This window comes from Microcebus murinus, chromosome 9 (assembly GCF_040939455.1).
Source record: "Microcebus murinus isolate Inina chromosome 9, M.murinus_Inina_mat1.0, whole genome shotgun sequence".
Classification (NCBI taxonomy): Eukaryota; Metazoa; Chordata; class Mammalia; order Primates; family Cheirogaleidae; genus Microcebus; species Microcebus murinus.
The window spans coordinates 80,357,032-80,383,409 of NC_134112.1; the positions used below are offsets into that span (position 1 = coordinate 80,357,032).

The 26,378-nt window shown below is 41.8% G+C and overlaps 1 protein-coding gene across 1 annotated transcript in view; it reads left to right on the forward strand.

Moving 5' to 3' along the window:
* SND1 (staphylococcal nuclease and tudor domain containing 1) overlaps positions 1-26,378 on the forward strand; it is a 425,525-nt gene that overhangs the window by 277,152 nt on the left and 121,995 nt on the right. The gene's annotated exons all lie outside the window — the stretch shown is intronic.

Here is a 26,378-nt window from a genome sequence, read left to right on the forward strand (position 1 = left end):
TCGCTCAAGCCCAGGAGTTTGAGGTTGCTGTGAGCTAGGCTGACGCCACGGCACTCACTCTAGCCTGGGCAACAAAGCGAGACTCTGTCTCAAAAAAAAAAAAAAATAAATAAAAAAAAAAAAAAAAAAAAGTACAGAAAAGTGAAAGCTAAAGGGTCTGGGAGCTGAGGAGGGAGGATCACTTGAAGTCTGGAGTTCAAGACCAGCCTGAGCAAGAGCAAGATCCCCGTCTCTACTAAAAATGGAAAAAAATAGCCAGAAACTACCAGAAAATAGAAAAAATTAGGCAGGTAGGGTCGTGCTCGCCTGTAGTCCCAGCTATTCGGGAGGCTGAGGCAGGAGGATTGTTATGAACTAGGCTGATACCACTGTACTCTAGCCCAGGCAACAGAGCAAGACTCTGTCTCAAAAAAAAAAAAAAAAAAGGCTAAAGGGTCAAGGTAACTACATTGTAAGGATGTCAGCATTTTTAGTACTTTTTGAACTGTAATTCTTAATTCAGGAATGAAGAAGGTGGCATGTATAGTCAAAAAAGCTATTCTATACACCTATTGTTTTCATAATACCAATTATAGAATGTAAAACTCAACAAAATCTTCTTGGCAAATGAGGTTATAAAAAAGATGGAGTGAGAGAATATCATGGGGAACATAAGATTTAAAAATGTTAAGAAGCACTGGTTTGAATTCTGAGAAGAAACTAGGAAAGGCTGTAGGGGCTAATTAATAGAGCAATGACCTAGAAGAGACAGAATGAATGGCATGGACAGAGAACATGGGTTGGGGGAGTAGCCTTAGTGAGAGAAGGCCCCCTGGTCCTCTGAGGTGAACTACAAAGCTAAAACTGAGTGTAGGCACAGACACAGTCAGTATTCATGTGGGATTGTTCACCGGGATGGTGATTGTCATAGTACAGCTTTGCAGATGCCTGTGGTATGCACTCCCCATTATGTACACATGGCATTCTGCTGGAAATGATGTCTCTTTGCAGCAACGAGTGAGTTAGGGTTGTGACTCTCAAGGGGAAAGTCCAGATAATTGTTGGGAGCGGTCCCTTATGTGCTGTTCTCATTAATCCCAGCCTTTTGGAGAGCCCTCTGTACTTCAAGGTGGAGTGGACACTTTCCATTTTTGTGTGGCCTTTTTTGGGCAGACGGCCCCACAGCTTGATAGGGAGTGGCATTTGGCCTGAGCCAGCTGGCCTATCTGTCACGGTTCCTGCACCCCTGTATGTGGAGTGATTGCGTGGTCAGATGGGCTAGCAGGTGGGGCCGGGGACAGTCAGCTGTAGCTAACAGGTCAGTGCCTCCTGAGCGCTCTTGCCCTTTGGTCCTTCGAGCACCTGGCTTAGGTTTGGTTGGCGAGCAGGTGACCTTACACCATCAGAGCTGAGACCGACCAAGGTCTCTCTGCCTGCTGCTGTGGCAGCTTCCTATGCATGCTTATTTCAGTCTAGCAGGTAATCACAGTCAGTTCTTGTCCTGAGTTAGCAGGGCAGCCTGCATTTGTTAAAAAAGCTCCTTTTTCCTCAACTAGCATGTAGTGAGCCCCATACATTGCTTTGCATGAAAGTAAAAGCAGTTCATCCACAATCTTTATTTTTAGTTTACTTTCACTTGTCATATGTGTCAGACTTCACTTGAGTATCTTGTCTAACGGGAGACTGAGTCACATATTTGGAAATCACTTGGCCCTTGATTCACATTTTTATTTAATAGCACCAGTAGGCATGGAGTATGTCTTACTACTATGACCTTTCTATTAAGTTTCCTTATTTGGAATTATCTTCTTAGCTCTTGGTATCAGGGTCATGCTGTGGGCATAGTTTAGAAAGTTGTCCTGTTGGATAAGCATAGCAGGTCTCAAGGTATGGTGCCTATAAACCAAATGCTTTTCTCCTGAATTGGAAGAGAATAATCTGAGATTTCAATGCAAAGTGATCTAAAGAGTCTTAGATCAGATATTTAAAGTCTTTTGCCAACTCACTGAGTGAATCCACCCATTTGCATTTTCATATTCTTAAAGGTGGTACAGCAATAAGCATGATGAATTACAGACTGAGGCAGGTAGGGGGTTGGGGAATGGATGTCAGTCACCTTGTTTGAAACTCATGGTACAAAACACTTAGAAGGCAGCAGCCACTTGGCAGGGGGTTCCCATGTGGATCACAGCAGGTGACTTATAATTAACCAGTTACCTATTTGTATGAAATAAGACTAGAATATAAAACTTTCCTTTTCCTGCAGCTTTTTTCTTTTTCTTTAATTTTATTCTCTTTTCTCTGCTCTCTCTCCCCCTACTCTCCCTCCCTCTAGCCCTCCAGCCCTCTTGCCCTCTCTGCGCCTCCCTCCCCTCCCCTATCTTACAACTCCCCACTGGAGTTGTAAGCAATGGGAAAGGTTCTAGGTATCTGGGATTTGATAAATGGTGGTTGTTTTGTGCTTGGTAAACTAAAGGTTTGGCTGTGTGTCCTTCCATCCTGAATGCCTTTGAATAAAGTGCTTCATTTCTTTCTTTCTCTTTAAGGCCTCTTCTCTAGCCAATCCTAATTGGAATATCAACTGCCTATTTTAATAGACCAAAAACTTCTAATGAGAGGAAGGGAGGGAAGGTGAACAGGAATATCCTCCTCATCTCCTGGCCCCAGGAATGGTGGGTCCCCATTGATTACCAGTGCCTAACTAAATTACACAATTAAAGCCAGTGTATGTTTAAGTGAGAAATCCCATTCTGCTATCACAGAGGTGCTAATGAATCAGGCTGTTATTGTGGTTGTGTGTTTGCTAGGCTTCTATCCTTAATTAAGCAATTACAGGGTCTGCTGATACTTATGAATTCCTTTCAGATGCTTTAATTGAATTGCAGCTTAATGGATATTTGTAAAGTGGGGTATTCTCTTGGGAATTCCCAGTTTGATTCTGTCTCCACTGCCTGCTTCCTTTCAGTTGGGTCCTATTACTAGAAATGGGCGGCTTAACTTGAGACTTTTTTGGGGTTGCTCTAGTTCTCTACTTTTAAATATATCATTATAGGAATTGTAAGAATTATGTTCATGTCAGGGGATCCTAGAGGGTCACTTATAGGAAAGAATTAACACAGTGAACAGATTCAAGGAGAGTTTTTTAATGAGGTCAAGATTTTTGCAAGCATACTATACAAAAAACAGTCTTTAAAAGACAAATTGTGGATGATACATAAATTAATAAGATATCTTCTGCCTTGAATATCTTTTAGTCTAATGGTACATACAGCCATAAGAAAAACATAAACAAGGAAAAACAAAAGAGCAATTATCAAAAGTATAAGCAACACACTATGAGAGCACAAAGGAAAGAGTGCAATTAATTATTAAATGGACAAGCTTTCCCTAGGGAGATGGCATGTGGGCTTCCTAGAAGGTCTGCAACGTTTTCTTTGGTTAGGCTGGGTTTGATTCGTCTGGACAGAACAACTTTGCCTATATCAGATTTCAGGAAGAGCTGCCTAACAGAAATGGATGTGTTCATCAATCATTTTTCTCTCTGCTTTTGTGCTGATGTGTAAATCTCGATCACAGCTGTCTTCCCATTGAGCATTCACTGCTCTGCCCTCCACTCCCAGGCTCTGCAGGCATACCCAATGCTCATGGTGGGTGAAAGTGCAAAGCTCCAATTATGGCCTGATTATCTCCCATATTTACATCACAAATCATCCCCAGAATGAGCCTCATCATACTGTGGGTCATTCCGTCAAATGATTACTTAATAATTTTCTTTATATCCACTGGGCACAACGCTAGGAATACAGAAATGCATGATAATAGCTCCAGCCTTCAAGCAAAGTAATTGTGTCTACTGATGTAAAGAATGTGTAAACATGGAGAAAAAATATTTTTAGAAAGTATAAAAATAGGAGAAACATGTTTTAATTACCATACAAATGAAAACAAGTCAGATTTTATAAAACAATAAGAATAAATATTATTCTACTATCAAAAAGTCTACAGCAGTCTTGGTCCATAACCCAGAAATAATCCAGATGGGGTGAGGCCAAGTGCTGGCTCAGTCGGGGTCAGAGCCAGCCTGCAGCGTGGTGTTCCATCTGAGGTCCATTCTTTTATGAAGGACATCAGCAAACTCCAGGTGGATCAGATCACAGGAGGGATTTTGTAGCCTAAAACTGCCTATACCTGAAGGCTAATAGTAGGAATCAAAGGAGAGACTTCCATGGCATAATGGAGTGTTCCACGGTTTAATAGGGAAGGATTCAATTTGTTCAGTGGCAATTTCAAATATTTTTTTGATTGAGGCAGAGTAATAAATAAAACTGTCAATAAAAATAAGAGTTATTAAGCATGGTTTAATGGCAGTCACAGACCTTGGAGCTAAAACACTTAAAGATGAATTCTTGCATTCCTGCTTTCTAATTAATTATTTCCGTCAGACTGGCCTGCTTATCTTGGTGTGATGCTGGTGACCTGGAAGTGAGGGAGACAGCAGGGCCCATATGGCATTTATATGTCAGCCTATCTAGGTCCTCCTGTATCTGAGGGAAAGATAGTCCTAGTGGTGGCATCACCTTCTGTGGAATCAGACTGATGAGGATGGTGTGACTTCCTTGTTGGGTCTTCATTCCTCACCATCTCAGTTGGGTTTTGTGTGCCAAGAAAAGATAGATGTTGATTTATCCTCTGCTGTTACATGATAGGCCTTTGGATTGGCTCTGGATGGATAGGTAAGTGAGGAGAATTCTTTCCTCCTAAATTCTCTGACTAGCATTTCTACTCTTCTACTCTAAAGCCTTCTACGAGTACTGTTTATTCTTAGTTTTGAGTTTTAATATGGATGAGACAAGGGGGGAAAGTATACTAGAGAGGAATGAGGTGTATTCTGTACAGAGCAAATGAGAGCTAGTAAGTAGAGTGGTCCAGAAGGTCAGACCTGTGAGCTCTCCCCAAGCATTCCTTATTAGATCCATCTCCTTCCCTGATACTTTAATGTTATTTCTGCATCTGTTTAGTTGTTGTCTAGGCTGCTTTCTACCTTGTGGGTATTGGGGGAAGAATGGGCAGCTTACAGAAATCTAATGGTTTTTCTCTGCTATACTGTTTCCAGTTTCAGCACCTGTGTCTTTGGTTGTGCCCAAATGCCTCTGTTCTAATTCCATTCGTGTGGCTTTCCCAGATGAATACATTTCAGTGTAGATTTTTCAACACCATCTTGTCCACCTATGGGTATTTCCCAGCAGCCACTTAGCAGTAATGTTGACAAGCTACTGGGCTTCTCACCACTGTTCCAGCTCTGTAGGGGGAGCCCATTTGGCCATACTAATAGTAGAAAATGGCAGAACCTGGATGCAGGAGAGGGAATGTAAATGGTTTGGTAATTCGAAATTAAAGGTTAATGCTTTGAAATCTGGTAATGGGCAGCCCTGGGGTGAACAGTGCACAGTGCTGGAAGACTTAATCCTGGTTGCTGTGGAAACCACCTCTCACATCTCTCCCCCTTTCAAAAAGATTTAACTGGGTGTAAAAAAAAAAAAAAAAACAAAATCATTCTTCATCTTTGAAAAACTGTTTGACCCCCCACACCCCAAGTCATTGCTTACCTTGAATTTCTTTCAAAGTTTCTTTTAAAGTTTTTCTGACACTTGTCCAGTCTTTACTAGATTTGCCTGAGTTTGAGCCTGGCCCTTTGTATAAAATTTCTATAAATAGCACTAATATGGGAATTAGAACTCACTAGGTGTCCAGTCTGGGCAACCAGTGCAAACACACCCATCTCTTGGCTTTGGGGGGTGTCACAGAGTTTCACTCCTGGAACTGGACAGGGCCACTGGCCACAGAGTAGACTTCCTCACACCCCAAGCATGGGGGGGCTCTGAGGAAGCCCAAGGAGCTGCGCCTCATCTCAGCATGGCAGAGCGTTCCCAGATTCTGCTGCAGGACTGCCAACCACAGACATGGTAGGAGCAAGAACAATCCATAGAAGTTCCTTTCATATTCGGAAGGCATCTGAGACACAACTGTATTCTCTCAGTTGTGTTATTTCATCATTAGAGCTTTTTCCATTTATTTAAATTACCCACTTAATCCAGACCTTGTAAGTTTTTAGGTTTTTTTAACCAAAGCTTCTTCATCCTTTGCCTATGATAAAGCAAATGAGACCTACATCTCCTATGGCTCCCTGCAAGATTAGCTTATAGGCTTCTAAAGTGGGCTTTGGAGAAAACTTTCTATTCATGCTTTCTGGATTCCCTGTAGTTTTTCATTATTATACTTTTATACTCTGGAATGCTTTTACAATAGCATTCCTCAATAAACCCTAGTAACTCCCATGCTTACCTTTACTATATGTAGGAAAATATTTAAATCAACTAGTTAGTCTGCGACTGATGGAGAAGTTCCTATTTCCTTGCCCTTGTGTGCCTCCTTTTCCTGAGCTTGTACATCTGTTAGTGATTTTTCTGGGGTTAATTTGGGTGTTTTTATTTTTAAATTGGAACATGGTGTCTGTCTCTTCTCTGTGTGTGTTTTGGATGCAGCCCCTGTGCTAGGCATGCGGTTATTAACTCCACTGATATACCAGTTCGCTCATTAGCATTTGCATTTTAAATTACAAGCTAGAGCAGACGACATTTATGCTATATTTGTACCATTGCTTTCTTCATGAATGATGTCGTATGTGCAGGGAATGCAGAAATAACTCTTCTAAGGCTCTGATTTATTTTAGTTTGTTTTTCAGCAAACTGCTATTTCTTTTTTACTCTTGATTCTCATTGTTTGATGGGGAAATTTTTTTTGTTGTTTGTTCTTTTCCAAGTTTAGACTTATTTGTGAGTGCTACTGATTGGGAAGTGCTAACGACAGTCCAACCCTTCAGATGAAAATAGGCATATTGCGTAGAGTGGCCATCTTTCCCTTGCACGTGGTGCTCCTCGTAAGCAGCCTGCCTTGATTTGAGAGGAGGGAATTTTCTCCTCCAGAGTGTGGAGGGTGGGAAGATATGGTAATGGATACTTGTTCTTGCTAGTATTTGTGCTCATGTCCCTCTTTTTTTAATAGTTGATTAATCAGTGGTTATTTATTAACACTTGTTAATTGCTTGGCACTGCAAGGGGAAAAAAGGAAATAGTGTATGTCTTTAACGAGTTTATTTTTGACAAAAAGCTTTTAAAATACAAAATACTAGGTTATAGGTAGGCTTTTTAAGTGGGAGTTGCCAATACTCAAGTCCTCTTGGAACAACCATTGCTCTTGGCAAATGGTAGCTTCAGCATCTAGGGGACAAGAAGCAAATCAGAAATGCACAGTCATGGATCATGAATCTGTGATTGGAGCCTTCCTAGGCTTACTCAACTCTGCATAACGTAGTCTTTGGCTGGTTTTTGGTAGCAGGATGGGAGCCAAAAAAGCAAGCTGTGGTGGATAGGTCTGTGGTCATGTCATTGTGCTTTTCCTCTGTGATCTCTAATTTTGATCCTTTGATTTCTGTTGCAGGGATCCTTCCTATTGGTGAATTCTAACTCTTGTTTTCTTTTCTTTTCTTTTCTTTTCTTCTCCTCTCCTCTCCTCTCCTCTCCTCTCCTCTCCTCTCCTCTCCTCTCCTCTCCTCTCCTCTCCTCTCCTCTCCTCTCCTCTCCTCTCCCCTCCCCTCCCCTCCCCTCCCCTCCCCTCCCCTCCCCTCCCCTCCCCTCTCCTCTCCCCTCCTCTCCTCTCCTCTTTTTTTAGATAGAGTCTTGCACTGTCGCCCTGGCTAGAGTACAGTGGCGTCATCATAGCTCACTGCAATCTCAAACTCCTAGGCTCATGTGATCCTCTTGCCTTAGCCTCCTCAAGTAGCTGGGACTACAGGTACACGCCACCACACCCAGCCAACTTTTCTATGTTTTGTAGAGACAGTGTCTCGCTCTTGCTCAGGCTGGTCCTGAACTCCTGAGCCCAAGCAGTTCTCCTACCTTGGCCTCCCAGAGTGCTAAGGATTATAGGCATGAGCCACCGCACCAGGCCAAGTTCTAATTTTTAAAACATAACATGAAAAATCTAGGGAAGTCACACTAGAAATAGATGTGCATTGTGGGTAGGCAGGCAAAAATTCTGCAATTAATAAAAACTATTTTTATTTTTCCACCTTCTCCCTAAAGATTTTCTCCTATATAATCCTCATTCTGCTAATAGCTGTTGGAATAAGACATGATGAGTTGCATTTGAGGCTGATGATCCAAGTACAGATGATAGATTAATTCAGAAACTGATCCCATTAAGGCATCTCATCGCTACACATGGCATATCCTACAATAATAAAAGAAATTACAGGTTATGGAGTAATAGCGTTCTAAGCCTACTCTGATGTTGACCCATTTCATGCTTTGAAGTTGGCCTCACAGTAAATACTGTCATGTTCTATTCACTCTCTATTCCCTTAGAAAATAGGTTTTACTCATTGGAATGAGGGCTAGGGGTTGATCGCTTTTGTTCCTGCAACATACTAGCGCTTGAGTTGTGCTACTTCACAGTCCAGATTCTAGTTTACATTTGATACAGCTTTGTATATTTCTTTTGACTTTATTAATTATTATAATTTCTTATCCTGGAATCTGTTGACTCAGAGTTCTCTAAGAAACCCACACCCAGCACTATAAACAGTATATGTGGTCAGATTTCCAAACAGCACCCAAGTCATGTGAGGAGTCATTCCTCTTGCATATCTAAGAGTTCAGGCAGGGCTGCTTCCCACCTCACATCTTCACATTAGTTCATTTTAATAAATAAAATACTCTTGAAATTCTTTTGAAAAGTTAGTGGGCAAGAGAAATTTGATAAAGAATTGTCACCTACCTCTGTATTTCTTTTGTGAGATGGTCCATTTTTGGCACATTCAGTGTTTTCTGAGTCTTTTGTGGCTTCCATTAACTCCAGGCTCCAAACATAGGCCTTTATACCTCAGTCGTTAGCTTCTTTTGGTCTCTGTGCCTGTTACCTAATGAAATTGTCCTCTAGAAACTAATAAGCTATGCCTAACAGGGCAGGCCTAGATGTCGTGGAGATGAGTTGGGCCCCAGATACTTCAGAGTGGTAAGGCAGTACAGGAGATGCTATTGGCTGGCGTCACCTGTAGGTACACTGGGATGGTGTGGCAGCAGGCATCTAGATGGCACTCTGAGAGTTCATTCAGTAACATTTAGAAATGCTATTTAACGATACTGAAGAAAGCAGTTTTAACAAACAGCTCACTAAAGAGTTGTGGAATCAGATGGATTATCTTTCATTTTTTCATTATATCTGATTGCTGCCAGTCACTCCTCACCCTGCTGAGCTGGTGCTCCAGAGGGAGGTGGATGTGCCTTGACTGCCTTCCTCCAGCTGCCAAGCCATCCAGCCCTCTTGCAGTCCTCTGCACCTACCTCCACTCTGTCGTTGGCTCCTGACAGAAACCTTGAATTAAGTGGGTTAGGAATAAACTGCTTGAATGCATTTGTGCAGATAGCTTCTCTCACCAGCTATCTGAAGTGCTTTTTGAAATACACGGGAGCCCTTTGTAAGCTACTTTATAAGCTGTGAAGTCCATTGTTGCTGCTCTCTGCAGCCAGCGTGTCTCTAACCTAAGTAATGTCTACTTGGCTCTGGGCCAGTGCTTGGTATTGGAAACTCGTGTAAGCAGCAAAGCCGCCCACCAGAGTCACTAGCAGCTGTTGCAAGTTGGAGGATTTGCAGAAATTGAGATTGCTGTTCCCAGATATTGGCACTTGCCTGGTGATGAATGACCGAGTCTGTGCAAGGGGACTCTGTATGCTTTCCTTCGGCCTTTTATTCTCAGCCCTCTATTGTGGCGCCTGCTCAATGGCCCTGTTGTGGAAGAGGACGGCTGAATGGAGGGGTGAGTGGCCTGCCTCTGCCGCCATTACCGCTCTCAGTTGGCCTAAACTGAGACATTAATAATAGCTCTTTGATCACCCCTGAACTGGTTTTTGGGGCAGGGATTTCGTGGCACATAGCACAAATGCTAAAGGCTAAGAATCCAACCTCCAGAGGGTGGAGAAAGGAACTTTACCTGAAAGATAGTGAAATAAGACCTGCTTCCATTACCATGGTGCCCTTTTGGTTTAACCCACCCATCTGCTCTGAATAGCCAGGGAGGAAAGACCCAAAGACCAGAAAAAGTCTATTCTGATAAAGTCATTAATGGGTAATAGTATGTTTCTGATATAATTGCCCAAGAGTGAAATTTTTAGAGAGTGACATCCCTTTGTATAATTTCTGCCTATCACATATATCCATGCACATTTATATATGCATACACTGAAACAAGTGTTACAATGCCATTTTCCTAGAGAGTACACTGCAAAGAAATGGCCTCTGCCAAGGGACATCCACCCTCCTGCCTCCAACCCCCACCATCGCTCCCTCCCATGTCACTCTTCCCATCACTGGCATGTAAGATGCTTGGGGTAAGGACTGTGTCTATTTTGTCATTACTGGAACCACCATAACTACCTAGAATAGTACTTGACTCAGTCAGCACTTAGTAGCTAGTTCTTGGATGAATGAATGAGCACTGATATTTCTATGCCAACATTTGATCATTTTAAAATTCAGAAACCAAAATAACCCTACTGTTCCTGTAGAGAAAGAGTGCTGGAACCATAGCAGCCATGAAATCACGGGGCACCAAGCTGGATGGCTCTCAGGAGACTTGGATTAATTCCTGGATCTGCCCCCAAAGTCACAGAGCCTTGAGTAGGTCGCGTAGCCTCACTGGGCCTGGATTTTTTTCATAGAATAAAGAGTTTGGATTAGGTTTCTCTAGGGTTCATTCCAGGTCTGAATTTCTAATAATAGCTTTTATTTAATGAATAATAATATGCTGTGGTTTAATTCATTTAATCCTTATCATAGTCCTATGTGGTAGGTACCATTAAATCCTCATTTGCAGATGAGAAAACTGAGGCCTAGAAAAGTTAATCAACTTGATAAATAAATAGCAGAGCACATTTTCCTGATCTCATTGTATGTGCCCCCATTTAGAATGCAGTGCCTGTATTGACATTGAACATACTCCTACCCAGGCCTTACCTCTTATATTTCCAGTCTTCCCTTCATTCACTGCATCTGCCTATGCTCTCTTGTTGACTAGGAATCACCCTGGCACTGCCTTTCTTTTGGGATGACCAAAGGAAAGCTTGAGAAGGGGGCAGTGGTAGTGGCCCTATTTAGGAAATGTAGTAATGGAGGTATGGATTTTTAGTTATTGTTGTGGGGTTTGGATTTGTTTTATTGGCCCCAGAGATGACACCAATAGGAAAACATATCCAAGATGAGAGCATGACTGGGACATGTGATGATGGTAGAGGAAGAGGAAGAGAGAGAGAGAGAGCACGCGTGAGCAGGTCAGACCTGTGGGATGAGTTTATGAGCTAAGGCATTTATGGACAAATTAAACTTTAGCCCTGAGTAAGCAAAGTCCTAAACCAGTTATTATTGCTCTGGCACTTCTAATGGGCCCTATGCAACCCTTATAAATTATTCAGCTGCTTTATTAATAAAGAGCCAAGCAACTTGCCTGGTCCTGGTGACACTTAAGAGTATGGCTTAAAGAAAACAGGTTAGAGGAACAGAATATTTACTAACCACCAAGGAACCAACCCTCCTTTATAATTTGGAGATGAAAGGATTAAATGGGCTACTTTGAGTAGCAGAGTTTTGAGGGAGAATGCATAAAACTGGTGCTGAAATGCTAACAGCCTCTGCTAACAAAGAGCTTTCCTCTGCAGGTATGGCTGCTGAGGTTTCCTGAACTGTTGCATCTGATGCACCTTTCACAGAGTGCCATGATTATGGTGATTAAATGTCCCAGGAGATCCAACATTTAAGCATCAGAAGTTTTTTTTTTAAAAAAAAATAATTCTTATGCCGTTTTATTTTGATATAATTTCATAACTTTTTATAGAAAAGTTACAAGAATACATGTACAAAGATCTTCCATTTACCCTTAATTGAATTGTCAATGTATTTCCCCATTTGTCATCTCTTATTTATTTATTTATGACAAAGTCTTACTCTGTCACCCTGGCTAGAATGCAGTGGAATCATGATAGCTCACTGCAATGTCAAACTCCTGGACACAAACGATCCTCCTGCTTCAGCCTCCTGAGTAGCTGGAACTACAGGCACACGCCACCACATCCAGCTGATTTTTCTGTTTTTCATAGAGACAGGTCTCACTCTTGCTCAGGCTGGTCTTGAACTCCTGACCTCAAGTGATACTCCCTCCTCGGCCTGCCAAAGTGCTAGGATTACAGGCATGAGCCACCGTATCGGCCTCTACATATTTTTAGAATTAAAAGATTTTGGCCAGATGGCCTCTCATATTCATAAAAAAAAGTTCAAATAGTCACCAAACTAGTTCTGTGGCCTCAGCAATCATATTGCCCCAGTTTGGAAGGTGACCATGGCAATTATATATAATGGCTTTTTCAGCAAAAATTCTGCTTTTAAGTCCTATGTTCAAATTTCAGGCCAAGTGTGAGGCCAGTGGGTCTTTTTGGTTCAAAAGATACCATTCCAACAGCTTTGGGGCACCTTCAGGCCCAGATGTTTCCAGGGGTGAGAGCATTTAAGTAATATAGTTTACAGCCTTGTCTGTAAGCCACTAGGAATGTGCACATCCAGGATATCCACATGTTTGCTGTCTGAGTTTTTCATGGTGCCTCTAGATATGATAAGAGTTTTATAATCCTAGTTTACATTTCAGGAAATAATGTGTTAGAAGTATGGAAAAATGATTCATTCATATACACTTCAAAGGATGTTTGGATTTTATTATTTAATGATGTTATGAGAATATCAGTGACTTCCTGATAAACTATAAATACTGGCTGAATTTCAACCTGCTGGAAACAGAGGGACACCACAGATAGAAGAGGGATCTCAAGGCCATTGCTTCCCAACATTCCAGCTAAAGAAGCATGAATGACAACTAGTACCCAAGGGCAGTGGGCTGATTGTCACTCCTATCATATTTGCTCTTTCCCATCCGCTTCTGTGTCTTATGTCCTAAATTTTCATTGAAACAAATACCATGTTGGGGTGTGTATTTGTCCTCATTGATTGTCTCTTTTAGCCTCATTCAGCCCTGTTTTCCTATTCTTCAGTGAATTATCTTGATTTTAAAACAGCAAGCATTGTGCCAGTAATGACCCCACCATTCTTCACATTTGTACTTCTTTTTGCCCCCATTGCTTTCTGTGATCCTGTAGATGAGGAGTACAAGGAGATTGTGACTTGCAGTTAAGCAGAAGGTACTCAATGTAGTAGGGTTAGCATAGGAAGCCTAATTCTAGGGGAATAAAATACATGAAAGATGAGCTGGAAATATTTTAAAGGAAAATTGGTAATAGAAAGTGTACTGAATAAGAAATTAGAAGACCTTGTTTCCCAACCAGACTCTGCTGCTTCCTGTATGGCCTTAAAACAAAGTTCACACAGGTGTCTGTCTCCACTTCTCTGAGTCTCATTATCTATGCTTCTATAGGCTCTACATCCTCAATCCCCCATCATTAATTCCAAGTTATAGTCCTAGCTATGTGATCTTGGATAGTAAATGGTAGCTGACATTCTTTCAAGGCCTAAAATGCCATGATCTTATGAACTCTTCTCCTTACTCGCTTACATATTGAAAATCAAATCAAATCAGTTGATCAGTAAATTGAGTTGATTAAATTTTTACCCTGACATAAATGTAATCTGTATGAGTAGGAGGTGACAGTTCAGAAGACAGCTTGTGTCTTCCCTCAGTTCATCAGATAAACACTCTAATTGGATGACAGAGCTCAGTTTTAAAGTATCCTGAGAGGTGAGCTAGCCAAGGGCTAATGCTAATACCATCGATCAAGTTCTCAGAAGAGCAATTAGGGTCCTAATGAGATGAGGACTTTGGGCTTCTGCGATAGCACCAGGGAGGAGTTGAGAAGCTGTGTTGAACAGTCCGGTCCTATCAACTTCTTTGGAGCAAGCTGCTTGTTCACGGTGCACACTTTGCTCGTATGTCTCCCAGATGTTTGTGTAAGATCCAGGCCCTTGCATAGCCCAACCCTCTTCTGTTCCTACTTCTCTTTTTGTTGGGATTATAGTTTCATTGTGCTAACCATTTGCTTTATCTAGGATTTGTCATTCTTTGTCAGGTGCTTGTTTTTTTAAGGTTACAGATTTAAACTAATAAGCTGAGAAATACATAAGTTTAACATTCTTTTAGAACACTGGGTTCGCCCACTTCACACATGTGGTAAATTAAGGGTTCACCTTTAGAAACAGCCCAATTAGTAATTGCCAATACTGCTTATGTGCACTGTGGGATTGTTAACAGTTGCTATGAGAACCTTAACTTTTGCGTTCCCTGACTCATTTTACATGAACAGTGCAAATGTGAACAGGTTTGAAGGGGAAGGAAAAGAAGACAGGGAGCTGGCAAATAAATGAAACCATCTTCTCTCTTAAATTACTTTGAATGGTAGGTTCTCAGTGCTCATTCAGTTCTTCCACCTATTGCTCTTGTACATGTTTGTTTTCCCTAAATCCTTAAGAAGAAAGTAAAATAGTTTGACCTTTATTTGCATCAAACTTACAAGCAGTTCAAGTTCAGTACTTAGCAGGAAGATTGCCTTTAATGAGCCAAGTTTAGAAGAGCTGGATTTTAATCTCTTAAGGTTTGGAAGGAGATGATATGTGCATACACACTGAGAAAGTAAGTTTACAGCTTTAACTATTAAATTCAAAACTGAATCAGTCTTAGCATTTAAGAACCAAAAAACTGCGTGGGTTTCCTTTTTTGTTGTTGTTTTGTTTTGGGGGCAGAAAAGCATCTCATCTACAGTGTGTGCCTGTGTGTAGAATCTTGAATTTAAAAAACACACTTTACTTGGTAGATCGGAAGTCATCTTTACTTGTTTGGAACTTCACCTGAGAACAAAATTTCTGTTAAACCAAGCTCCTCCTCCTCCCCCTAAGCTCCCTCCCTGCTCAAGATTGGGCCTGCCACAGGGTTAAGTGTGGGTTAGATCCTCTAAAGAAGGAAAAGGTGCTTCCCTCAGCCTTCATCAGGGCTAATTTGTCAGCCGACTGTGTTTAGTACTCTAACACTTTAGGTTGTTTCTTTCCCTTGTTATTTGGTGGGCCAGGTTTTATGCTGAATAGAAGACAAAGAGTGCTTATCCTCCCCACCCTCGCCCAGTTCTCCTGCTCTTACTGTACTTGAAGGAAAATTGGAATGTTGGGTCAGAACTTCTCGGTTTACACTTTGGAGCAAAAAAGTTGTAGAGGGGCCATGTCACCAGGACCCTGAAGAGCTCTAGCATTGTGCTTCCCAAACGTGTCTAATGAGTCTGGAAAAGGGCCAAGAGAGTTTGCATTTCTAACAAGTTTGCAGGTGATGTCAATGCTGCTGATTTGCAGACCCCTTTTTTGAGTAGAAAGGATCTAGACTTCCTTCCCCCTTCTTTTTCTTTCCCCTTAGTTTGGTAATTATGAAATATCCGTTGCACACACCAAGCCTTAGTGGCTAAGAGAACAGGTTTTGGAGCCAATCTCCACCTAGTCTGAGTTTAGGCTCCCCACTTGCTAGATACATTAAACTCTGTTTCTGCATTAAAGAATTGAAAGTGGAATATTGTCATTGTGATCAGGACATCATCCCTATGAGGTGCCTCTCATCTGATGACATAACATTTGTATCATGCAGGCAAAACCCTAAGTGGCCATTTTGAGCCAAAACTTGATGCGTGACTTGAATCCTGTCCACATACAATGCCATTATCTGGGAAGGCCTCTCTCTGCCTTGCGACATTTTAGGACATACCCTTGAACTAGCACTGTATGTGGCTTTCCCTCCTATCCATGAAAACAAAACCATGGTCCTACTATCACATTTCCCTTCCTCTTGCCCAGGTTAGCCCTTGCTTGGTCAAAGGTGCTGGGCCTTTAGTGGAGTATACTAGGCTAGTCTGTCATTGTGGTCACATCTTACAGAGCTGTGGTGGCCATTTCCTGCCTTGATGCCTATAGTCAGGTCCTCTGTGTGGTGTAGGAGGGCAATTAGCCCCCAACCATGAAGGGTTTTCAGTAGCAATGGTGGTTGCTGATTAAATCTCAGATGTATATAAGATTACAGACTCTAAAATATTCTGAACCTCACAGCCATTAAGATGGCTACTATCAAAAAAAGAAAGGATAGCAAGTATTGGCGAGGACATGGAAAAATTGGAACCCTGTGCACACTTACTGGGATTGTAAAATGGTGCAGCTTCTGTGGAAAAACAGTATGGAGTTTCCTCAAAATTTCAAAAATATAATTACCATATGATCCAGCAATGCTACTTGCAGGTATATATCCAAAAGAAATGAAATCAGAATTTCAAAGAGATATCTGCAATCCCATGTTCATTTTAGCACTATTCACAATAGCCAATATATGAAAACAACCTAAATGACCATCCAAGAATGGAGAAAGAAAATGTGGTATATATCTGCAATGGAATGTTATTTAGCCTTAGGAAAAAAGGAGGAGATCCTGCCATTTGTGCCGATGTGGATGAACTTGCAGGTCATTATGCTAAGTGACATAAGCCTATCACAGAAAGAGAAATACTGTATGATTCCAATTACATGAGGTAGCTAACATAGTCAAACTCATAGAAACAAAGAATAGAATAAATGGTGATTGTCAGATACTGGGAGGAGACAGAAACAGGGAATTGCTGTTCAATGAGGGGGTCTAAAGTTTCAGTTATGCAAGACAAATAAATTGTAAGGTTTGCTGTACAATACTATGCCTATTGTTAGCAGAACTATCTTGTACATATATTTTTTAAGAAGGTAGATCTCAAGTGTTCTTACCACATTAAAAGGGGGAAGCAGGGAGAAATTCTGCTTCTGAAAAGGAATTCCTTCTAGGGAATAAAGCTAATTTGTTTAGGATGGGATGTGAAGGTCAAAAGTGGGGGTTGGAAATGTGAGGCTGGATTGATCGAAGAATGTGCCTGACAAAGGGGGCCTTTCACAAATCCTGGTCCCTGGCCCCCTCTTAGTAGTAAGGTGGGAGCGTCAGCAAATGGCTTCAGGTATTGTCTCACATCCGAAAAAGCGGAAAAAAAAAAAAAAGCTACTTTCTCTCTCTAGCTGAAAATCCTTTATTTCTTTTCCTGACCCTCTTTGGGACCTACATGTTAGAAAATGCACATTGGCCACATTGAAGGAGCTAGCTCCCACTCATCCTTCACCTCTTGGTTTAAATGCCACTTTTTCCTAGAGAACTTTTAACTTTCCTGGCTTATAGAGTAGAACAAGGCCTTCCCCCCCCTCCCCATTGCATGTTCCTGTAGTTCTCCTCCCTTACTTACGTTTCTTAGTTTAATAAGTAGGCCTTGTCTGGCAGACTCTACTCCCCGAGGTCTTTGTGTTGCTTGTCTCTATTATATCCCCAGTGCCTAACAGTCCCTGTCACATAGTAGGCACTCAATAAATGTGTGTTGTGGAGATTTCATATACTTTCAAAGCTGTGCATTCTTTAGCAGAAAATAAGGAACAAGAAAGTTATATATATTCTTACATAAAAGTTCATTCCTTTAGCAGCTTTTGATCTAGATTTCCATTGGGTAGCATTTTCAAGATGCTCATGGAATTTCATTCCGTAGTTATATTTGTGGCACCAACATGCATTTCTAAGAGTCTCTTGAGAGTATATTCTACCTCCAGGAATGAAGACTGTACAAAAATAGAGATCATCTCTAATTTCCAAAGGGCAGACAGCAGCCACAAAGGGTGCAAATTGATGGAACAAGCTCAAGGAAGAGGAGAAAGCAAACTTCTCTGAGAAACTATTAGCTGTAGGCTGAAAATTAGGAACTCTTAGGTTGCTTGTATTTTTTTTTCAGACCTCTAGAGCTAACAGCCTCTAGAGATTCCTCAGTAGATCCATCAGCCACCGAGTAAAACAACTATGTTAGATTTTTATGGCTGTTTGCTTTAGCTTTCTGTGCTAGTAACTCATTTTTGACATGACAGTTTACAACAATCTAGATTTCTTTCTGAAGTTGCTTATCAAAATTGAAAGTGTCAGTTACCCAATATTTTGAGGCCAGTAATTAACTAGAACATTTTTACATAATGTAGATGCCTGTAAAACATATTTTTTTATCGGTAGACTCTCGACCTTTTTTCCCTAGTATGGGAGAGTGTAGCACAAGAAAGACAGGATTATGGATATATGGTTAGAAGAGAAAGCATCTGTGGTGAGGTGTCTGACTCCACACCCACCAGCCCAGGAGTCGGCTGAGGGGGAGCAGAGGCCTCTGCAGGATTGCTGTCTTCCCTCCCCTGAACTTCTCCTCCCACCTACTTTGCCACACACACACTCTCTCTCATTCCTTTGTTCTCTTCCAGTCCTGTTCAGTTTCAGTGCCTTTTCCTCTTTATTTATCCCACTTACTCCATTTTTTCCTGCCCCTATTTTTTTTCTCCCCCTGTTCCCTCTAATGGGGAAAGGAGGCAAGTAGTAAGTAAATATTTGTGTGTGTGTGTGGACTGAACCAGTTAGTCTTAGTGTTCACAGCTTTTACATGGATTACTCATTTAATCTCCCTTAACTCTCAATCTGCCCCTTATTTAGCTTACTGTCATGGTACTAATTGGGGCAGTAAAAGAAATGTCAAGGAAAAAAGAAAGGTGCTTTTGATGGAATGAAATTTTTTCCCTCTTCTATTCCATCAGCCAATCTTTTTCACTTAGATTTGAAGCTATTGGAAAACAAGTATTAACTAATTTTCATTTATTCACCGGCTGCTTATCCAATTTGGCAATTATCACTTCCTTCTCTGGTTTCTCCTTCTGCTACTCTTAGCCTTTTCACTGTTCCTCCTCTACCATAGAGAAGGAGAGGGGGAAGGGAATAAAATTTAAACAGTAAATGTAGCTACTTATTTTTCAGTTTGGTCAGTCAATTACTGTAAAGCTACATTTAGATTTAGGACAGATCAAATTTAGGCTTTGGAAATTGATTTGGCTTTTTAAAGAAATCTGCTATCTTACAAGCTCCACCTGGGATTGTGGGCCAAGATGTATTGATGCGGACTAGACAGTAGATAGGGTGGCTAGGTAAGTGCCTCCCAAAGAAATGAGTCTGGAAGAACTTGCTTTCTTTCCCTCCACCTGTATTTCAGCAAATATTTGTTGAATGTACACTGTGTTCTGGGAGCATAGCAGGGAACAAGACAAAAACTCACCTTCATTAAGCGAACAGTGGGGTTCGTATGGAGGTGCTATGATGAAGATTTTAGCTGTGACAATGTATATCTTTACTCCCCCCAAAATGCAGAATGTAAACCTCATGACTACGAGAAGAGCCTTTGTTATTATCTGTTTGGATAGGATAGTTCCTCCCCCATTTCTGCTTGATTTCTGCTTCTCCATGTTTATACATTGGCTCTGATGATCTCTTAAAGCAGAGTTGAAAGAGACTCTGGGGAGACCATATCATCTTTTAACATCTTATATCTTCAGCTTTGTGTGGAGCAGCCACCCCCCCCCACCCCTCCATCCCCCATCCCCCATCACCCTCCCCGCAGACTCAGGCTCCATCCATGTGACACTCTTCAAGAACTTTGTATTTGTGTTGGCAGAAGTTAGGATCTGGACAGCAATATTTCTTATGGATTAATTGCCAAACTAATTATATTGTAAAATAGTATGCATGAATGATATTTAATATATCCCTCTCCAGGGAGCTGGAGAAGTTTGTTGATTTGAGAGATAAGCCAGTTGCCTGCTTTGTGTGAAAAGCCAGATTGATGGCCTGAACCTAGAGACAGCAAGTAGGTGATAAGGGGGTAAATAAAGCACAACCACCATAATCATAAGGGGTGTGATACCAAGAAGTCTCCCACCAGTTACACCTCAGGAAATTGCCAGTGTGGAGGAGATAAAAGGGAGCAGTTCTCTTGTTCAGACCCATGTCTTATCCAGCATAAGTAGCCCTAGTGTCTGCAGTGGGATCTTGCCAATAAAGATTCTCCTCCCCTGCCCTCTTGCTGGCACTGGTTTGAAGGACACTGGCTTAAGAGCAGTATCTGGCAGCTTGGAAAAGTCTCTTCCTCTCCTTTCTTGTTGAGCAGGGCATGTGCAGCCTCTCCGTGTGGGCGACGTCCACTTAAGGAGAATGCCTTATTTATTTTGGGTCCACGAGCTTGTGTAATGTGCCTATTTAACACCCTCCTGAAAGCGCTTTTCAGCACATGAGCAAGTAACTAAGCCCACTAAATCCTGCCTCTTCTGGGCACAGTGGGCTGTTTAAGGTTGTTTCTGCCGCTGTGTATTTATGGACAGGGCCTGGAGTTATGACATTTATCTGTGTTGGTTAGGGCACTGATATATATCAGCATCTCCCATGGAGAGCTGCACCTTATCTTGAGAGAGAGAGATGAGAGCATCCCCATAACTCATCCTGCCGGGCACGGGCACTGGCACTGTCAGTGTGGAAAGCCGCTTCACTCTCCCAGCCAGTGGTGTGGGGGGAGTGGCACATGGTTATGCATATGAGGGAGCCTTTGGTGATAAAATTATCTAGGATTTAAAACAGGAGAGAGAAAAATGTAGTTTCTAATAAGCTCTCCTTTGGATGTCGTATTTTGTTTGACCTGCTTCCTGGTGTACTCCCCCCAGCCCCCTTTCTCAAGCATATTGTTAGGAATGTCTGGTGTTTATAGAGTCAGTTTATGCCCGTCTCCCTGCTCAGACAGGATTCCTATCTCCTAACCAGTCTTCCAGCTTCTGTTCTCCTGACCCTTTTGGTCTGTCTTTCTTGTACCAGGGAAACCATCCTAAAACACACATCTGCTCACATCATTCTACCACTTCTAACTTCTCAGCAGATCCTTTGCTTCAAAATAAAACATTCATGGCCCTTCATGATCCGAACCCTGTTTATCTTTCTAGCTTTGCTACCTGCACCACTTAACAAGCCCTCCTGCTGAGCAGAGGCACTTGAAGAGTTATGCTGGCCTTGGGTATCTTATGTATTCTGCTCTCTCCACTTAGAATGTTCATTCCCTTCTCTCTTTCTACCATCATCTCCCCCCAACTCAGAACCTGGTGTAGATATGTGTTCCCAAAGAATCCTTGGTTTAGCATACATGTCTGTTGCTTCCTGTATATGCCTGGTTCATCTCTGTATGCACAATCCTTAGCACAATACCTGGCACATAGCAGGTATTACATCTTTGTATGCTGAATGAACACAGATTTGTATATGGTGATCCCCCGCCAGGTCTCTGCTCCCATCTCCTTCCTCCATGACCCTGCATGCTCTCTGAAATCCAGAGCCCAGGTACTCCACTTGCTCCAGTTGCCCTCCCCCCTCCCTCTTTTTTATAGTACCATGTTTCCCCAAAAATAAGACAGGATCTTATATTTATCTTTCATCAAGAAGACACCCTAGGGGATGTCTTATTTTCAGGGGATGTATTTTTTTTTAAGTACAGCACAACAATCTACATTTATTCAAATATAGTTAAGTCGTCTTCTTCTGGAACATCATCGTAACTCTCAAACCCCAAATTCCATCCCAAATTTCTTGTGACTCTATTTCCTTTAGAACCATTGGCCCCAATCTCTCATGTCGAGCAATAGAGCTCTCATGGGGCAGATGAGAAGGGCTGCTTTTCTTCTTTCCCACTCCGCGAAGAAATGCATGGGTTGTGTAGATATGCTGCGTAGCCATGCCCATCACTAGGTCTTATTTTCGGGATAGGGCTTATATTGGGCAAATGCTTAGAAATCCTGCTAAGGCTTATTTTATGGGTAGGTCTTATTTTCGGGAAAATATGGTAGGACTATAAAGGATATATACAGATACCTTATCCATAAAAGTAAGTCCGAGTTGGAGAAGATGGTGTACTTGTTAAACCTGATTAAATACTTAAGGCAGTGAGCATCTGAAGGTGTGATTATAGGTTGTCTCTGGAAGTTCACGTGAGAAAGAGGAGACAGATCTGCAGTGGTCAGGAGAGGTTCCTTGGAGGGCCTAGAGCTTCAGCAGAGCCCTAAAGGCTGTTTCCTGGTCTGCCAATGATTACTATTGGCCTATGGCTAAGTTGCAAAAAAAAGGGAGCAAACCACAATTTAAGACAAATTAATCATCTCATTATCCCAGCCATGGGCACTGTGGTTTAGGCAGTTTGATGATACATATGTGTATCTGTGTAATTTTTTCTCACCTTCCTGATACTATCTTTCTTCTTTATTTTACTGCATATCACTTAACACATCTATCACACTGTATAATTTACTTGTTTATTTTATTATCTTTTTTCCTCTTCAGATTGTAAGGTCCATGGAGGCAGGGATTCCTGTCTGTTTCATTTCCTGCCATATCCTCAGCACCTAGAACATTGCCTATGTCAGAGTGGGTGTTGAATCAGTAGTGACCGTTACCCTAAACAGGGAAATCCTGAGAGGCCATCTGGAAACCTAGCATTTATTAGTCTGCTATTCAGTGTTCTGTGGCCAGTGGAACAACAAATTATCAAAGTGCATGATCCTATAGTTCTGTCCCCAGCTCTGCAAGAAGATAACTCCAAGTACAGTTTTTCTTCAAAAGTTTCTTACCATGTTGTCCCTGCTGCTTCTGAACCATGGGAATAGAGAAATGGCAATGTTATTAATAACATGGTGGTATTAGAGACTAACAATGCTAGTTGGTAATTCACTAACTAGACTCCTCTCCTGCATAGGTTCTCAACATCCTGATGAAAATCTGACCCTGTGTGGGCAGTTGTAGCCAGTTAGGCAGCCATATCATTTTGAGGGTACCTTTGATGAATTGAAACCTGTTCCCTCATCTTGTTCTTCTGGTGGCAAAACTTCCATCCTGTTGATTCAAAAGGGAACTGAGACTATCACCTCCTAACTTTCTGTCTCTGATCATTGTGTTTCTTGGAAAGCTATTGTTTCTATTCCACTAGTTATATACCTTTTAAACAACAACAAGATATAGGCTTGTCCTTGCCAGCCTCAGCTATGCAGTAAAGGTTCTGGATCTTCCAGAGCCAGATTTCTTAGACTAAGAACTGTGGCTGCAGTTAATTGGGCTGTGATCAGCAAGTGTTTGTCTGTTTCTTCGGCTCGTACAGGGATTCATGTTGAAGGCTAGTGGGCGTGAGGGTACAAGGTGAACTATATGAACCAAAAGCCCCAGTAGAATGTGCTGAAAGCTGTGTAGATTCAAGATTCAGGTTGGGTCTTGGAAGCTTCTTCCCTATCAAATCTCACTGGTCCTTGCCACCAGTAATTTAGGATGAAACTCGTGTGAGTTACTTTTGAAGGCCTTGATGTTTACCAATACTATTACATGCTTTATAGTAAATTATCTGATTTAGTACATGTAATAACTAACCCTATTTTTATTTTCACTTTTATCTCTATCTTACTGGTAAGGAACCTGAGCCCAGTCGTCTATGTACATGTTACCCCTGTGTGTACTGCATGTACTACAATGTACTACGTGGCTAAGCATGTTGGCCTGAGATGCACAGAACTGGGACTAACCCTGAGGTGCTTTACTCTGCCTTCGCATGTGAAGCTTGGCAGGAAAGTTAATAACAGAGAACTTGTAAGGCTAGGGTTCAGGTTCACCACAGAAGTTCAGGCTTCTGTGTGAAGGTATGTGAAGCCCTGGATAAAGATGATGCATCTGAGGTTGACAATTTCACCTCACTTCCATCCAAACTTATATGTCCCAAGTGCCTGCCCCTTCTTTATGGAAATCTGCCCACTCCATTTTGAAAGAAGCAAGTGGGGTTCTCCTGGCATCAGCAGTTGCCTCTCTTGCCTTCCCCTAGGCCAGGCATTCTCAACTTCGGCCTGCGGGCCACATGCGGATGTTTTTGCCCGTTTGTTTTTTTACTTCAAAATAAGATATGTGCAGTGTGCATAGGAATTTGTTCATAGGTTTTTTTAAACTATACTCCGGCCCTCCAACGGTCTGAGGGACAGTGAACTGGCCCCCTGTTTAAAAAGTTTGAGGACCCCTGCCCTAGGCCACTGTAGAATACATGGAGAGGCAAGAGCTGTTGAAGAGTGAACTACTAGACAACACTTTAGAGGCATTAGGTACAAGTACTGGAATAGAAAGTAGAAACAGTCACTGCTCTGTTCCTTGAATTCTGTGTACACACAGAAAAATATGACCTGTGATGAGAGTTGGGGGGTGCAGGGATGATGAGAGAGAGCATATATCATGCTGGCATATTCACTGATTGCTGTTATTATTACAGTTCTAAGGCAGTGTTAAATTAGCCAATTAATAAAAATGAATATACCATTGGAAGCTACATTTGTGTGGAGCTTTTTGTTGTTGTTGTTAAATTGGCTAATTTAACACCACCCTAGAATGGTAGTGATGGTAATAGCAGCAGCCCACGAGTTCAGGAGAAGGTGGGGGTGATTTCCTTCAGAGCCTTCCCAGGCATTGCTGCATGCTCTGTGTCTTTACTCTGTGAGGAAATGGGATAAACAATAGCTAGACATCAGCTGGCCATGGCCCTTGGGACTCTGCAGTGTGCTAGCCAGATCTCCATGGATTGTCCTGGTACCACTTAGCAGTGTTTCCCTGGCGGACTACATTGCAATCATTTTTATATACAGATTCCCCCACATGTTGCTGTCTATATATTTATTCATCACCAGATGCTATTCTAACAATGGCTTTCTATTTCACTCAAGCACAAACTGTGTTCTTACTGTGGCCTAGAATGTGGCCTGTCCCCCCACCACCGTTTGTTTTTTCTCTCTCATCTCCTGCTCTCCCACTTCACTGTCTCTATTCCCACCTTTGGGCCTTCACACTAAGCACTCTCTTCTCCTGGGTATCCCCATAGCTCAGTCCTTCTGTTCCTTCAGATCTTTGGTCAAATCTTACTTTGTTGGTAAAGTCCACCCTAACCCTTATCTTCAAAACTGCAACACCACCTCTGTCCCCTCTCCCCTTTCACACTTTGTTTCCTTCATAGCACTATTACCATCTAACATAGTACACTTTGTACTGGTTTGTTTGTTTCCTTCCACCAGGATGCTACATTGCAAGAAGGCAAGGATTTTTCTGTGTTTTGTTCATTACTATGTATATATCCCCAGCATGTAGAATAATGCTTGGCACATAGTAAGCAGTTGATAAATATTCAATGAACAGATTCTAACTGGTAGCCACAGTATTCCCCAGTGATATGGAAATCTAGAAAAGTATGTTATACATGTAGGTTTCCATTTCATTCTTAGTACTTAGCAAACATCAACCAACAGAAGAGTTCATTCATGGTCCCTCTTGTTCCACTTCTCATTCTCCTGTCCCTTCTCATCGGCTGTCTATTTTCACTCAGGTGGAGAAGGAAGTAGAAACAGATCCACTCCACTAGCTGTTACTCATTTGTCCTCTAAATGAAATACTTGCTGGGTGGCAAGATAAGGTCCAACAGCAGCTCTGCTTCTCTTGTTTCTTTCTCAGGTTCATATTACAATATCTCGGCCAATATCATAATTGCTGGCACAGACACCCTGTTTTTCTTAAGCTTCTAGAATAGGTTCTCATTATTGATTTCCTAGCCATGTAGGGGCGGGGAGAGGCATAGGCAGTAGGAGCTACCACAGGCAGTAAATGCATTGTGTGGGACTGCCCCCATTAGCATCATTCCTCCTTCCTCACTAAATGCCATTAGCACCAGCCTCAGCCATTACAACAACCAAAAATGACCCCCCACACACATGCGTACGCATTTTTCTAACATCATTTGGAGGCTGATACTGCACCTCCTTGAGAATCACTTATCTCTGGTAAAAGAAAGAAAACATTTTATTGCAGTCATCTAGAAAGGGATGAAGTGCAGAATATTTGCTGGGGAGCTTTGCGGCCCCAGCTGGGGTTAAGTAAAGATGACTTAATAATAAAATGCAATCAGCCTAGTTAGATGATTTTTTTCCATTCAGCTGTGTTCTACAGCCCCAGGCACATCAGTAGCTGAGAAAATAGACATTAAATCTGTATTCACCATGATCCATTTCTGTTGATGTACGAAGCAAAAATGGACCAGGTTGCCATCTATATTCAGATCATCTCTACGTTATATTTTAGGAGAGAGATTAGGACCAGATTTTGAGAGCCTTTAAGGGATTATATCAGATGCTGCAGTGCTACAGTGAAATTGGAATGAAAACTTACTTCTGTGAGATTCAATACTGTCCTGCCAGCTGCTTAGGAACATCCTAGGGTGAAGTTTAGGGAAATCCCCAGGAAAGTTAGGTGTTGGGAGAAGAGTTTCTAGTGCCAAATGTGACCTTTCCTTTCTATCTGGACTTGGGAAGCTTAG